This window comes from Mirounga angustirostris, unplaced genomic scaffold, assembly GCF_029215605.1.
Source record: "Mirounga angustirostris isolate CCGP_5_RB_7025 unplaced genomic scaffold, mMirAng1.0.hap1 SCAF_4, whole genome shotgun sequence".
Lineage (NCBI taxonomy): Eukaryota > Metazoa > Chordata > Mammalia > Carnivora > Phocidae > Mirounga > Mirounga angustirostris.
In genome coordinates, this window is record NW_026991712.1 from 132,698,271 (window position 1) to 132,715,832 (window position 17,562).

A 17,562-nucleotide genomic window follows, 5' to 3' on the forward strand; every position below is an offset into this window, starting at 1 on the left:
CATAGACATATGTCCCTTTGACCTCATACACATAATGGAGGTAATGATTGATGAGCAGACTTAGAGAAATATTAAGTCAGCCACCATTTCAGAAACAAACTCCCCTTCCTTCTGTGCATTAGAACAGGGATTTACCAATTTGAGATGACACTGGGGAGAAAGATCTAGAAGAATTACCTGGAGGGCTATTTAAAATTGTACATTATCACCATTACCTACCATTGAGAACTGCTTCTAACCCCCTAAACTCCTAGAGATCAAAGCTCTTCCATGTGCATGACTGCATTAAAGCAGAGTGCACTCAAGAAAACTGCAACATGTAAGACTCGTAACAAGCAGTCTTCTTCTGTTTTAAAAAATACAAGAGAATATGCATTAGCTATAGTAGCTTTATAGGGAAAAAAAAAAGTCCTATAATTTAGTTAAGGGGCTCTCTACCTAGCCAGACATTAAAAATCTCCTAAGGAGCTTTTAAAATAAATGCATGCTCAGGCCCATCCCAAACCAACTTAATCAAGTCTCTGGGGGGAGAGTTCAGCCCTCTATAGTTTTTTACACATTATCCAATACCCTGGCAATCATAGGCAATATTGAGAACCACTAAATTTGACCAAATAGCGTAAGGAAATCAGTACTTGATCAGAAACCTGGCCTAAATTCTAGTCCCAGCTCTGCTATGAATTTGATTTGTGGCCTTTAGTAAGTTACCTAAACTTTGGATTCTTACTTTTCTCAAAGTTAAAGTGAGAGAATTGGATTAGATCATTCAACAAACAATAGCTTTCTAAAGATACATCAGACACACATCTTAATATGCCTTAAAGACTCCCTATCCCCTTCACTGTTTTGGCTCAAGTGTGCTACCTTCCACGTCCAATTCTTCACTTCAGTCCTAATGAACTTATTTTAGCTCCTTGATCACCTGCAAGCTCTTCTCTGTTTCCCAGTCTTCAAACATTGTAACCTCTCATTAGGAAACACTCTGGGGGCGGAACTTTCCAGAACGCTCAGTGAGACGCGGAGGAGCGGCGGCTGCCCGAGCTGCGCCCAACAACGCGCTCCTTCCTGCTCCCCCACACCGGCCTCGGCCCTCTCACCAGCTGTAGAAAATGGTGAAAGAAACCACTTACTATGATGTTTGGGGGTCAAACCCAATGCCACCCAAGAGGAATTGAAAAAGGCCTACAGGAAACTGGCCTTGAAGTATCACCCTGATAAGAATCCAAATGAAGGAGAGAAGTTCAAACAGATTTCTCAAGCTTACGAAGTACTCTCTGATGCAAAGAAAAGGGAATTATATGACAAAGGAGGAGAACAGGCAATTAAAGAAGGTGGAGCTGGTGGTGGTTTTGGCTCCCCCATGGACATCTTTGATATGTTTTTTGGAGGAGGAGGAAGGATGCAGAGAGAAAGGAGAGGTAAAAATGTTGTGCATCAGCTCTCAGCAACCTTAGAAGATTTATATAATGGTGCAACACAAAAACTAGCTCTGCAAAAGAATGTGATTTGCGATAAATGTGAAGGCCGAGGTGGTAAGAAAGGAGCAGTCGAATGTTGTCCCAATTGCCGAGGTACTGGAATGCAAATAAGAGTGGGGTGGGAGGTGCTCCACGGGAAGCCTGCTTCTCTCTCTCCCACTCCCCCTGCTTGTGTTCCCTCTCATGCTGTGTCTCTCTCTGTCAAATAAATAAATAAAATCTTTAAAAAAAAAAAAAAGAGTGGGGTGGGAGGGATGGGGTGACTGGGTGATAGACACTGGGGAGGGTATGTGCTCTGGTAAGCGCTGTGAATTGTGCAAGACTGTTGAATCTCAGATCTGTACCTCTGAAACAAATAATGCAATATATGTTAAGAAAAAAAAAAAAGAAGAAGAAAAAGGTAGCGGGAGGGGAAGAATGAAGCGGGGGAAATCGGAGGGGTAGACGAACCATGAGAGACAATGGACTCTGAAAAACAAACAGGGTTCTAGAGGGGAGGGGGGTGGGAGGATGGGTTAGCCTGGTGGTGGGTATTGAGGAGGGCACATTCTGCATGGAGCACTGGGTGTTGTGCACAAACAATGAATCATGGAACACTTCATCTAAAACTAATGATGTAATGTATGGGGATTAACATAAGAATAAAAAAAAAAAAAAAAAGAATTCATCAGATAGGACCTGAAATGGTTCAGCAAATTCAGTCTGTGTGCATGGAGTGCCAGGGCCATGGGGAACGGATCAGTCCCAAAGATAGATGTAAAAGCTGCAATGGGAGGAAGATAGTTCGAGAGAAGAAGATTCTAGAAGTTTATATTGACAAAGGCATGAAGGATGGCCAGAAGATAACATTCCATGGTGAAGGAGACCAAGAACCAGGACTGGAACCAGGAGATATTATCGTTGTTTTAGATCAGAAGGACCCCACTGTTTTTACTCGGTGAGGAGAAGACCTTTTCATGTGTATGGACATACAGCTGGTTGAAGCACTGTGAGGCTTTCAAAAGCCAGTATCTACTCTTGACAACCGAACCATCGTCATCACCTCTCACCCAGGTCAAATTGTCAAGCATGGAGATATCAAGTGTGTGCTAAATGAAGGCATGCCAATTTATCGTAGACCATATGAGAAGGGTCGCCTAATCATCGAATTTAAGGTAAACTTTCCTGAGAATGGCTTTCTCTCTCCTGATAAACTCTCTGCTGGAAAAACTCCTACCTGAGAGGAAAGAAGTAGAAGAGACTGATGAAATGGACCAGGTAGAACTGGTGGACTTTGATCCAAATCAGGAAAGATGGCGCCATTACAATGGGGAAGCCTATGAGGATGACGAACATCATCCCAGGGGTGGTGTTCAGTGTCAGACCTCTTAATGGGGCCAGTGAATAACACTGCTGGCATTTTATATGCAGTAGTGAATGAGTGAAGGACTATAATCATAGCTCACTACTTGCTATTGTTTTTGTTTTAATATTCAACTATAGTAGTGTTTTAAAAGTTAAATGAAGAATAAACTCAAATATAAAAGCTCTGACTATGCCCTGTATGTATGATGACTTCAGTGTGCAAGATAAAGTTTAATACTTGTAAAAACTACTTAAAAAAAAAAATCTCCCCTAGCATTTGTTAGGCCATACCTTGTAATTAATTTCAGCTCTATGTATATGAAACAGCTCAGACTGAAATGCTAGGTGTATGTATTGACTTCGGTGTATGACCCTTAATTGTTAAGCTATGAAGTTAAAACTTGTATTTAATTGGCAGTCAGACAAAGAATTTGTAGAGAAGTGTTGGTCTATAGTTAAGTGGAATTCATTGTGATGCCTCTGCATTTATTGCCTCAACTGTTACTTGAAGATGGCATGCTATGTAATTTAGCCTGTGGTATCATTGATAGAAAGGATACCTCTCTAAAGAAGGGGTTTATCATATGCTGCTGTTTGAGGGCTTGCACTTGTAGAACTGCATTCCCTTCTGCTATGCCATCTTTATATATATATATATATATATATATATATATATATATATATATCCTGGTTATACCTTTTTTCCTTCTCTTTGGACCATGATAAGCTTCAGACTAGTGACTTCGGGAGCAGGGTAACTTAGAGTGAAGAGACATTTACGTGGAGACATTAATTTGCATGTATGTGATAGGAAGGTGTTTTTTAGGTATGTTACAGGCTTACTTTAAACCATTTAACTTCTGCTCCAAAGTAACTATAATTTAATGTTGGTAGTATAGCAAATTATGATGAATAGCTTTAATTGTATGTTTAAAAGTCATGTTCACAAGCTTAAATCTGGGTATCAGAATTAAGCAAATGAAATGTATGAATGTCTCCTTAATATACTGATTACAAAGCAAAAAAAAAAAAAAAAAGGAAACACTCTGGGTCCTCCCCCTCCTCACTTAACCCAGTCAATATTACCTATCTAACCACATACGCTTCTGACATAAGGCTGTTCTTGGGGCCATAAGGATCCTTAAAAGGGCAGAAGATGAACATTAATGGACCCCTGTACAATAAGGCAGTGCAGTCATGTAATAAAGAATACTCAGAGCTAGATCTTCCAAAATTTGGGTTCTACCACCAGGTCCTGGTCTATTTAGAAAGCTGACCAAATACAACCCAGTAACTTCAATTAATAATGCCTCTAAGTCTCAGTTACCCCTTTAACTGACTCATAAAGTCATTTCAGAATAAAAGGCAATCACAGATAAGAAAACCCTTCAAAAGATTTTTAAATCATGCACCTAAAATATCATTAACACATACCGGAGGAGCCGAGATAGAATGCAGATCTTTCTAAGCATGCTTTGCAAAGAATTGTGGCAGCCAAGAATTTCCTGAGATGGATGAACCTGTCATAAGAAGAGTCTTTTAAGGGATGACCATGAAGTCAATTTTGAAACAAAACATGATATAAATTTGAGTTGTCCATATTATTTCCCATTCTCAACAACCACTTCTTCTGAAAGGTCATTTTTTAGAAAGGTCAGGGAATGGAAATACATGCATCAGAAGAGACTGAAACAGAGGATCTTCTTTCCCATAAACTCTGCAAATGAGTACTTCAAGGTCCCAGTGAGAAAGACCTTTAAACTCTCCCTGCCTTCTACATCAGGATAATAACTGTGGGAAGTAGTGGAAGTGCAGAGCATATTTTAAAGAGACAATGGGGGATCTAGGAGCAAGGAGAAGAATCTTGTTACACTTTCCCACAAATGCCAGGCAATTTTACTAAGAGAGCATGTTATATGATCATAAGATAGATGCAGGGCCTATAAGAAGTAATGTGCCCTAATTTGTAGAGGAGGAAATAAACAGAGCTGATCTTGATTCACAATGGTGCTAATAGTCACCATTTCTAGGACTTGTCCTTTGAGTTTTTAATAGTGGCGGGATTATTCTCTGAAGCACCAACATATGTTAAGCAGCTGCCTAGGTTTAAGGGGCAGTTACAAGGTCATGGGACAGTATCTTTGAATAACCACCTGGCCCTGAGCCAGCAGGAACTCACATGCATGACCTCATTTGCATCATGCTGTAGTTAAATCTAGCCAAATGATAGATATTTCATTCCTTCTTTGCCCTCATTCTTTCTAATTAATCAACCCTTATTAAGAGTCACTAGGCACTAAACTTGGGAATAAAGAGAGTTATAATCCTGTCCCCCTCAAATGCTTACAAGTTAATGGGGAGAAGAGAAAGCGAAACACCAAGTTCCATACCAAGCGTAGTGAGAAGTGTGGATAAAGGTAATAGAGCCCCCTTAGGGAGCACAGAGAAGGAGCACATACACACTTTTGTAACTCTCAGGGCAAACACAGAGCTTCACAATCTTTAAACCCATGTTCCCTTTTGATAAACATTCACATTTCAAGTCTCTCCTACAAAAAAAAAAAAAAAAACAGAAACAAACAAACAAAAATGGTTTTAGAAAATCCCAAAGGAGCATGCCTCTATTGAGAATTTCAGTGTTTTGTTTTCTTACCAACATTTACTTTTCATACTTTGAATTACTCAAACAATAGAATTTTCTTTTTTCCAAATTAAAAAAAAAATGATCATATTGAATATACTTTTTAAACTACCTAACCCATGATCATCCCGTATCTTTCACACAAAATTCCACTAAGCTTCCTTGACAGGAGGATCTTATGCATTCTCCTGCTAATTACAACTCAGGAAGAATCCCTGGGCTTAGAAGGGTGTCAAGGAAATAGCAACCTCCAGCATTTAGACCAAGGATTCTCAACTTTGCTCCTTAGAGGTTTCAGGAGCACATTTAAAATATTCTAATGTCCTTCCCCACAACAGACCAAATTAAATCAGAGTGGTAGGGTGAGGTTAGCACCCAGGAAGAAGGCATTGGATTTTTAAAAACATCCTTGCTTATTTTAATATGCAGCCAGGCTTGAACATCATTAATAGAAATATAAGGCTATCTTTTCTCTTTTATTGGTTCCTGAGATTTTCCTAGTGGTGCTTGGACTCTCCTGATTTGATTCTTCTTGGGGGAAGCAACTCATTTCTATTCACCAGTGCTCATAACCTCATTGATAAATGATGGCAATCACCTTCTATCTGATCTCCTTATGGTAAGTCTCCTTACCTGCACTTGGTTATACATTTATTCACCCATTCAGTTCAACAGTCAATAATTCACCGTCATTGAGCACCCAATCTATGTTCAAGGTAGTGCTAAGGATATACAGTGATGAAAGTTCACAGCCACTGCCTTTAGGAACTCCCAGTCTAATAGCAAGATTGCACTCTAGAATAGAGGAAGTGTGCCAGCAGGTATAGATGCACAGGAGGGGAGCAATTACTGTGCCTGGGCACGGAATTAAAGGGGACATCTCAGGTCCACCAAGGGAAATAATGCTTCAGCTGAGTATTACAAAAAGTAGACATGGATTGGCAACTGTCAACTCCCTAAAAGTCCAACAGAAAAATCTGAAGATCGGAGCTAAACTTACTAGACATACTGCAGTAAAGGATAACACCACTTTGCCAAAGGCTTAGTAGTGTCTCAGAAGGGTGAAGGCATGGGATGATAGAGGATTTTGAGATCCAGTCTCAGTGCCTTTAAAGTGGGTCTAGGAAGTCATAGAGCTAGATGGGAATGAGCAGAGTTTATGACATACCTGTGGATTGGTTTTGAGGCTAGTCTAGATGATGAATCTGTTTGTCTCAGTAAGTAAATTATTTTAACTAGTTCATAGTCAGATCTTCCAGGAACATATATTTCCTAGAGCAAACATCTAAGTTATTTTTGCTTGTTCTCAGTAGTATTTTTTTCTCTCTTTTTTAAAAGATTTTATTTATTTGACAGAGAGAGACACAGTGAGAGAGGGAACACAAGCAGGGGGAGTGGGAGAAGGAGAAGCAGGCTCCCTGCTGTTCAGGGAGCCCGATGCGGGGCTCGATCCCAGGACCCCGGGATCATGACCTGAGCCGAAGGCAGACACTTAACGACTGAGCCACCCAGGCGCCCCCTCAGTATTATTTAATATAGGGACAAGAAAATATGTCCAGACCCAGTATTGTGTAACCAGGAATGTGAAATGTTAGTTTCAGTACTCACTAAAGGAGATGAAGAAGTGGAGAGAAGGGGACAATGAAATCAGTATGTGCAAAGACAAAGCAATAAAAGCAGCATATTCTCTAAAAATCTCCTTCTGCTTTCTGAATCAAGTTCAAACTTTTCATCTTGATGTTTCAGAACTTCTAGAATGTGAATCAACTTCCATCTAAAGCATTATTTCCTATTCATTACCTACAATGCAACCAAAAAGAAGTGGTCACCATTCCTAATCTTTTGTGCCCAGCCCTATTTGTGCACCTTTACATATGAGGAATCAAATCCCAGTTCTATCATTTCACCAACCATGTGACTTTGAGCAAATAACTTGAAAATTTTGTGCCTATTTCTTCAACTGTAAAAAGGTAGCTGTAAAATATCTTCCTCATAGACAGATAATAAGAAGATAATCTGTCAATAAACAGATATCTACTGAGCACCTTCTAGTGTCAAGCACTTGTTCTAGGGGGAAAGACTGCCTGCATTCAAGGAACTGACATATTTTCAGGTATGTTGTGAGGGAAAATATTGAATCATGTGATAGAGGATGACTGTGTGGAAGAGGCAGCTTACTTCAGCTGGGAGATTTCAAATGATGCCCATGTTCTTTGAGAAAGGGACCATGAGAATGCCTTTTTTTGTGATACATGGAACATTCCTTCACATTGTTGGCACTGAAAACCAGTGAGAGAATGAGTGAACAATAAGATACTCACATTGTTACTCTAGAAAATGTAACAAGTAGTTTTTATACAAAAGTTTTCCCATGACTTTTTTAAAGATTTATTTATTTATTTTAGAGAGAAAGAGAGAGAGCACGAGCAGGAAGGGCGGAAGGAGAGGGAGAATCTCAAGCAGACTCCATGCTGAGCATGGAGCCCAATGTGGGGCTCAATCCCACACCCTGAAATCACCTAAGCTAAAACCAAAAGTCAGACATAAAACCAACTGTGCCACCCAGGTGCGCCCCCATGACTTAAAAAATCATCTTGATGAAAGTTTTAAGAAGTTGGGTTCAGAATAAGTTGTTAATATAAATATAAATTATTAGTATAATTATATAATTGATATAGTTAATATAATTATATACTATATAATTGAATATAATTGTTAATAATAAAAATGCAGTTATAAATTTGTTGTCAAAAATTAGATGCAGAAATGAGGTTTTTGTGTCTGAGAAGTAGAGCCTGTAAGAGGAGTAAGGCTTTATCCTGCTAATAGGGAGAGCTTTTTTGTTCCTGAAATCAAACTAAATTACACAATATTTAATGTATTGCCCCCAAATTGATAAAATGTAAGCCCTCTCCTTCAGGCTTACACTAAGAATTAATAGTCTCTTCTTCACAGAGCAATAAGCTCATTACTACAGCTGCTTTTTCTAGCCATGGGGAAGAATGACAGAATAATTACATTTTCAAAAAAATAATATGTGATGAAGTATGTGTCCTTGTGTTTGCATGGAGAAAGTATCTGGACAAATGACATCAAAATATAGAACCTAGCTTCAGTGATCTGAATGCTAAAAATTTTCCATACCTTACAAAAAAAGAAAAAAGGTAGTTTAACTCTACCAATTCTTTCTTCAACTCTGTCCTTAAAATATGCTTTTAAAGAAAAAAAAATACATGTATAATTACTGAATAATAACTATGTGCCAGGCACTATACTAAACACTTTATGTTAATTACCTCATTTCATTCCCACAATAGCCCTAAGGGGTGGGTACTATTTTATCCCCTATTACATGTAAGAAAACTGAGGGTCAATAAAATTAACTGCCACATATGCCTGAACATAAGAGAACCCAGAATATAGGATGCTCTTTTGATATCCAAATGAGAATACAAACAAAATAGCAATGAGGGTAAAGGCCTGATTGAGTATATGTATACTAGTAAGAATGTAAATTTTAAAAGCCAAATATGTACATATTTGATTTAATTAGTTACATACTTATTTTAAATCACACATTCTGTAAATTAATGCATTACATTAAAAATACTACTTTCTTCTATCCTCAAATTTCATGAAACAACTTTATTCAAACTCTTCACATGCCTCTTAATATCAAAATCCTACTGTTCACTGGAGCCACGTTTCTGAGACAAGTAACAGTTTTACAGAAATAACATCTGTATTAATCAAGTTCTCCAAAGAGCTAATATAATGTATATTATATATATGCACACTATATAAAATATAAAATACACACTCACATGCTGAGAGAGAGAGAGAGGAGACTTATTATGAGGAATTGGCTCACACAATTATAAACGCTGGTAAGTTCAAAATCTGCAGGGCATTCCAGTGGTGTGTGAGACCCACAGAGAGATGTTCCAGTTGAATGGCCATCAGGCAGGAAGAGCCAATGTTGCAGATAAACTCAGGAGGTAATTGTCTAGAGAATTTTTCTCATGGAAGGAAGGATCAGTCTTTTGGTTTTATTCACCCTTTTGACTGATTGGATGAGGCCCACCCACATAATGAAGGGTAATCTGCCTTACTCTACTGATTAAAATGTAATGTAATCTAATATTAAAATCTACCAATTGAAATGTTCATCTCATCCAGAAACACCCTTGCAGAAAATACTCAGAAAAATGTTTGACCAAATATGCAGGAACCCCATGGACCAGTTAAGCTGACATATAAATGTAACCATCTCACCATCTTAACTTTTAAGCAGTTTGAGACGTAGCACTTTTTGAATATGTTTGTTACACAGTTACAATAAATTTTATTGTGGAATAAAATCACAATTGCATAAAAATATTACTTTTTTTCTATTTAAATGTAGGTGTGTGTTTTGTGATTTCCATAAGGTAACCACTCAGAGTATTATTTTTAAGCAGTTATTTCCTAATGTGGTTGCATATTGAAATGGCCTAGGAAGTTCTTTTTGTCTTTCTGTCTTTTTGTCTTGTGTATGTGTTGTTTTTTTTTATATACTGCTCTGGTCCCAGCCCCAGAGAATCAGACTTAATTGATATGGAGTTGGACCTGGGCCTGGGAATTTTAAAAGCTTCCTAGATGATTCCAACCACTGTTTTTAAAGTAATCCTTAAAAAACTCTTTTAAAAAACATCCACCTCCTGCCCTTATGAAGTCCTCCCCTAAAAAGAATCTAAATCTGAGCTATTTCTGTAGCTCCTTTTTGTCATTCCCACTGGGTAAACTACAGAAGCTTCCTAAACTTGCATTAAATGAAATAATTTAGGGTTAATGTGCCTCAATCCAACAGCAGCAGAAGCACTAATACTTTTGATGCTTTGACACCTTTGGGTCCTACCGAATTCATAGTGCAATAGATTTTTTTTTTTTAATGTTTATTGACTCATTGACTCCCTTGGGGAAGTCTTCTCACCCAAGGGACTATAAGTCCAAGGCATGTATCATAGTCTATTTATCCACTAATCTACTGAAAGACATCTTGGTTTCTTCCAAGTTTGGGCAATTGTATAACACTACTATAAACATCCATGTGCACGTTTTTGTGTGGACATAAGTTTCACTTAAATACCAAGGAATATGATTCCTGGGTGGTAAGTAGAAGTATTTAGTTTTATAAGAAAATGATAAACTATCTTCCAAAGTGGCTCTACCATTTTGTATTCCCACCAGCAATGAATGAGAGTTCCTGTTGCTCCACATCCTCAGCAGCATTTGGTGTTGTCAGTGTTCCACATTTTGGCCATTCTAATAGGCATGTAGTGGTATCTCACTATTGTTTTAATTTGCAATTCCCTAATGACATATGATCTTGAACATCTTTCCATCTGCTGTATGTCTTCTTCTTTTTTTTTTTTTAAAGATTTTATTTATTTATTTAACAGAGAGAGAGATAGCGAGAGCAGGAACACAAGCAGAGGAGTGGGAGAGGGAGAAGCAGGCTTCCCGCGGAGCAGGGAGCCTGATGCGGGGCTCGATCCCAGGACCCTGGGATCATGACCTGAGCCGAAGGCTTAACAACTGAGCCACCCAGGCGCCCCTGCTGTATGTCTTCTTTGGTGAGGTTTCTATTAAGGTCTTTGTCCCATTTCTTAATGGTTTGTTTTCTTATTTTGGGTTTTAAGAGTTCTTTGTGTATCTAGGATAATAATCCTTTTTCAGATATGTATTTTGCAAATAGTTTCTCCCAGTTCCTGGCTTGTCTTCTCATTCTCTTCACATTTTAATTATAATGAAGTCTACCTTATCAATTATTTCTTTCCTAGGTTGTGCCTTTGGTATTATATCTAAAAAAATCATTGCCATACCCAAGACCATCTAGCTTTTCTCCTATGTTATCTCCTAGGAGTTTTACAGTTCTGCAATCCATATTGAGTTAATGTTTGTGGTGGAGAGAAGGTCTTTATCTAGATTCCTTTTTTTTTTTTTTTTGTCATGTGGATTGTCCAGTTGCTCTGGCACCATTTGTTGAAAAGACTATCTTTGCTCCCTTGTATCACCTTTGCCCATTTGTGGAAGATCAGTTGATATTTATGTGAGTCTATTACTGGCTCTCTAATCTGTTCCATTGATGTATCTGTTTATTCCTTCACCAATACCACACTGTCTTGATTGCTATGTCTTTATAGTAAGTCTTAAATTCAGCCAATGTCAGTCCTCTGATTTTGTTCTCTTTCAATGTTGTGTTGGCTATTCTGGATCTTTTGCCTCTCCATATGAACTTTAGAATCAGTTTGTCTATATCCACAAGGCTGTGGAAATTTTTATTGAGATATTATTGACATATAACATGGGCTATGGAATTTGTATTACATTTGTAAGCAATGGAGCACCACTAAAATAGGTAGAAGGAAGGGTGACATGTACATAGTGAGCTTTAAAAACATAATTTTTGGAACTGAATAGATTAAGAAAGTACTACAGTAGGAGTGGAAAGATGGTCCTATTTCCCTCCCTCCCTTGTCCCTTGCTTTGCACTCCCCCTTTCCCCAATTTACTTTTCCTTAATCTAGGCATAACCTGTGTTCACTTTCATCCTCTACATGGGACCTCTCTGTCAAGACTTGGCAGAAAAGCCAACATAATGTGGGAGGGGTATTGTAAAAAAAAAAAAAAAAGGAGTGGGTTAATAATAAAAATGTAGAGTTTTTGTATGCATATGAAGTGAAGTTGTTATCAGCTTAAAATAGACTGTTATAAATATACGATGTTTTATGTAAGCTTCATGATGACCACAAAGCAAAAACCTATAGTTGATACATGAAAAAGAAAGAGAAAAGAATCAAAGCATACCACTACAGAATATCATCAAATCTTAAAAAGAGACACAGAGAGAAGGATAAATGAACAAAAGAATTATAAAAACAACCAGAAATCAATTAACAAAATGGTAACAATAACCCCATATCTTTCAATAATTACCTTAAATGTAAATGCACTAAAATCTCCAATCAAAAGACATAGAGTGGCTAAATGCACTGGGGAAAAAAAAGAAAGAAAAGAAAGAACAAATTATTTGATGCCCAAAGAGACTCACTTCAATTTAAGGATACACATAGACTGAAAGTGAAAAGATGGATAAAGATATTCTACACAAATAGAAACCAAAAGAAAGCAGTGTAGCTATACTTATATGAAACAAAATAGACTTTCAGCAAAAGACTGTAACAGGAGACACAGGGTCATTCTATAATGATAAAGGGATTGCTTCACCAAGAGGATATAACATTTGTAAATATTTAGGCACCCAATATAGGTGCACCTAAATATATAAACAAATATTAAGACATCGAAAGGAGAGACAGACAGCAATACAGTAAGAGCAGGGAACTTCAATACCCCACTCTCAACAATGGCTGGATTATCAAGACAGAAAATAAATAAGGAAACACTGAACTTAAAGGACACATTAGACCAGCTCACTTAACAAACATATACAAAACATTCCATCCAACAGCAGCAGAATACACATCATTCTCAAATGCACAAGGAGATTCTCCAGGATAGATCAAATATTAGACCACAAATTATATCTGATAAAGGATCAATATTCAAAATATATTTTTTTATCCTTCCAAACTTCTTTTTTTATTTATTATGTTTTTAATTTACATTTTGTTAACATATGATGCAATATTGGTTTCTGGAGTAGAATTCAGTGTTTCATCACTTATATACAACACCCAGTGCTCATCATAACAAGTGCCCTCCTTAACACCCATTACCCTTCTAGCCCATCTCCCTCCATCAACCGTCAGTTTATTCTCTGTTGTTAAGAGTCACTTAGGCTTGTTTCCCTCTCTCCTTTTTTTCTTTTTCCCCTTCTCATATGTTCATCTGTTTTCTTTCTTAAATTCCACATAAGAGTGAAATCGTATGGTATTTGTCTTTCTCTGACTGACTTATTTCACTTAGCATAATACACTCTAGTTCCATCCGTGTCATTGCAAATGGCAAGATTTCATCTTTTTTGATGACTGAATAATATTCCATTGTATATATAGGTATACCACATCTGCTTTATCCATTCATCAGTCAATGGACATGTAGTCGCTCTCCATAGTTTTGTTATAGTTGAAAGTGCTGCTATAAACATTGGGGTGCATGTACCCCTTTGAATCTGTATTTTCGTATCCTTTGGGTAAATACCTAGTAGTATAATTGCTGGATTGAAGGTAGTTCTATTTTTAACTTTTTGAAGAACCTCCAAACTGTTCTCCAGAGTGGCTGTACCAGTTTGCATTCCTACCAACAGTGCAAGAGGGTTCCCCTTTCTCCACATCCTCACCAACACCTGTTGTTTCTTGTGTTGTTAATTTTAGCCATTCTGACAGGTATGAGGTGATATCTAATCATGGTTTTGATTTGTATTTCCTTGATGATGAGTGATGGTGAACAACTTTTCATGTGTTTGTTAGCCATCTGGATGTCTTCTTTGGAAAAGTGTCTATTCATGTCTTCTTCCCATTTTTTAACTGGATTATTTGTTTTCTGGGTGATAAGTTTGGTAAGTTCTTTGTAGATTTTGGATAGTAACCCTTTATCAGATATGCCATTTGCAAATATCTGCTCCTATTCTATAGGCTGCCTTTTAGTTTTGTTGGTTGTTTCCTTCCCTGTGTGAAAGCTCTTTATCTTGATGAAGTCCCAATAGTTCATTTTTGCTTTTGTTTCCCTTGCCTCCAGCGACATGTCTAATGCATTTAAAAAATTATACAACCTGGGATGCCTGGGTGGCTCAGTCAGTTAAGCATCTGCCTTCGGCTCAGATCATGATCCCAGGGTCCTGGGATCAAGTCCAGCATCGGGCTCCTTGCTTGGCGGGGAGCCTGCTTCTCCCTCTGCCTGCTGTTCCCCCTGCTTGTGCTCTCTCTCTCTCTGACAAATAAATTAAATCTTAAAAAAAATAAAATAATTAAAAATACAAAATTATACAACAGCAAAAATTCTGATTAAAAAATTGGCAGAAGAACTGAAATACATTTTTTCCAAAGAAGACATAAAAGTGGACAACACGCTGGACTCCAGGAAACAAAATGACGGTTACAGAAGGGAGGGGGGTGGGGGTTGGGGTAGCCGGGTGATGGGTATTAAGGAGGGCACATGTTGTGATAAGCACTGGGTGTTATACAAAACTAATGAATCATTGAACACTACATCCAAAACTAATGATGTACTATATGTTGGCTAACAGAACATAATAAAAAAATAATAAATTTAAAAATAAATTTAAAAAATAAAATAAAATAAATGGCACATGAAAAGGTGCTCATTATCACTAATCATCAGAGAAATGCGAATCAAAACCACAATGGTATATTACCTCCCACTGTTAGAATGGCAATCATCAAAAAGACAAGAGATAACAAGTGTTGACTCGAATATGGAGAAAAGGGAATCTTTATGCATTGTTGGGGGGAATTGAAGTTGGTACAGCCACTATGGAAAACAGAATTGAAGTGCCCCCAAAAAATTAAAAATAGGACTACCATATGACCCAGCAATACCACTTCTGGGTGTATATACAAAGGAAATGAAAACAGGATCTCGAAGAGATATCCACAACCCTTGTTTATTGCAGCATTATTCATAATAGCCAATACAGAGAAACAATCTTAGTGTTCACCAATGGATGAATAGATAAAGATGCGAAATACACACACATGGAATATTGTTCAGACGTAAGAAAGAAGGAAATTCTGCCATTTGTAACAACATGGGGTGATCCTTAGAGGCATTATGCTAAGTGAAATAAGTCAGAGAAATACAAATACTGTATATTAATTATATGCAGAATCTAAAAGATGAACTTGTAAAACCTAGGAGTAGAACATTGGTTACCAGGGATTATAAGGTGGGAAAAATGGGGAAACATTGGTCAAAGTGTACAAACATTGGTGATTATAGTTAATAACAATGTATTATATACTTGAAAGTTGCTAAGAGAATAGATCATAAATGTTCTCACCACACACACACACACACACACAAATTATAATTATGTGATGTGATTGATAGAGTGTTAGCTAATGCTATGGTGATCATCATTTTGCAATGTGTAAGTGTATCAAATCAACACATGTATGCCTTAAACTTTCACGATGTTATATGTCAATTATATAACAATAAATCTGGAAAAAATGAAATATTCTGTGGTTGCTTTTAAGTTTTTCTCTTTATCACTGATTTTAAGTAATTTGATTATGGTCATCTCGGTGTAGCTTTCCTCATGTTTTTTGTGATTAAGTTTCATGGAGCTTCTTGGACCAATAGGAACTTGGAAATAATTACAACCATTATTTCTTCAAACATTTTTTTCACCCCTCATTCCCACTGCCCACCAGTTCTAGGATTTCAACTACATGAATGGTATACTATTTAGTATTATCTAGGCAGAACCAGCTAGATAATTTGCAGGGCTCAGTGCAAAACTAAAATGAGGGAGCCCTTATTCAAAAATTGCTAAGAATTTCAAAAGGCACCAATGGAACATTAAACCAAGTGAGCGCTCCTTCTGAGTACAGGGATGATGTGACAAGAAACATAGCTCATAGGTAATCAAAACTTTTTTCATAGTATTTCAGTCTTTTTCTCATCCTTCATCTTGGATAGCTTGTGTTGCTATGTTTTTAAGATCATATATCTCTTCTTCTGTAGCATCTAAATTGCTGTTAAGCTCATCCAATGAATTTTTAATTTGGGGTACTGTATTTTTAGTTCTATGAGTACCATTTGGTTCTTTAGTATTTCTTCCATTTTTCATTATGTTCATGTATTCCTATATATCCTTAATCATAAATTAAGAATAATTAATGGTTGAGATATTCTGTCTAGTCAGAAAACCAATGTTTCTTAGCACTATGTAATCTCCAGAATCTCTTGTTCAGCTCAAAAGAAAGAAGAAAAAACCTGTAGCTGTTCTTTGCAAGACCTCAGTCATCCTGTGCATGTGCAGCTTAGCAGCCAAAACTCAAGAACCCCTTTGAAGATTCCTCGTTCCTCAAGCTCACTTTGCTCATTCTCCCTAAACACCTTTAGCATTTATTACTTTGTTTGACATTTATTATATGTATCATGGACAGGAATCCAGGGAGCAAGTACAATGGTTTATAGTACTACAATTTTTTTTTTAAGTAGGCTCCATGCCCAGCATGGAGCCCAATGCAGGGCTTGAACTCAAACCATGAGATTGAGACCTGAGCTGAGATCAAGCGTCAGACACTTAACCGACTGAGCCACCCAGGCGCCCCTACAAATTTTTTTTTTTTTTGGAATACCTTCTCTAAAACTTTCCCCCCAAATTACACAAAAATTATCTACCTCTTATTTATAATAAATGTCATTCCCTGGCAAAGCAAAAAAACATGCTATACACTTATGAAAATGACAGTTCAAATCAGGCCCAATGTATGTAATAATTTTTGTCTTCGGTATATAAATATTTGCTTAGATTTCATTTATATACATAGCATAATCATGTATTTTTAAACTATGTTAAAGATTGGAATAAACTCCAACAGGTTTATTCATATATGCTATGCACCAAGTTTCTAACACATTAGAGAACACCAACTTAACAAGGGCTGTTGAGCGAACTGGACTTTGTTTAGTGCTCAGAATTCAGAACCTCCTGCCAACTCTGTGCACATATTTAACCTTCTTTTCAGTGTGGAGTTGATTACTCTTTGTTCTATTCTTTTTATGAATTTCATATGTTTGCTTCTATTAAGCTCTATAAGAGTGTCAGTATCATTCATTAAAAGTTTCTTCATACCCAACAGCCAAAACAAACTAAAGAAGTAAACAGAAGAAGGTAACTGTCATCCATAAAACCTAATTTCAGATTGTTAAGTTCATCAAAATTGTCTCATTGTTCTCATTAACTAGCTTATTTTAAGTAAGTGCTAAAAATTTGAATTTTTCAAATAAATTATTAATAAAATACTGTATTACATATTTTATAAGTCTTATATATTAGAAATCCACAGTAGATATAATTTTTCATCAAAAATATTTCTCCTTCCAAAAAATCAGTTTTGAAAA

At 37.0% G+C, this 17,562-nt stretch overlaps 1 pseudogene; it reads left to right on the forward strand.

Moving 5' to 3' along the window:
- Positions 1 to 977: 977 nt before the first annotated feature.
- On the forward strand, positions 978 to 3,435 carry LOC123842787 (dnaJ homolog subfamily A member 1-like; annotated as a pseudogene).
- Positions 3,436 to 17,562: the final 14,127 nt, after the last annotated feature.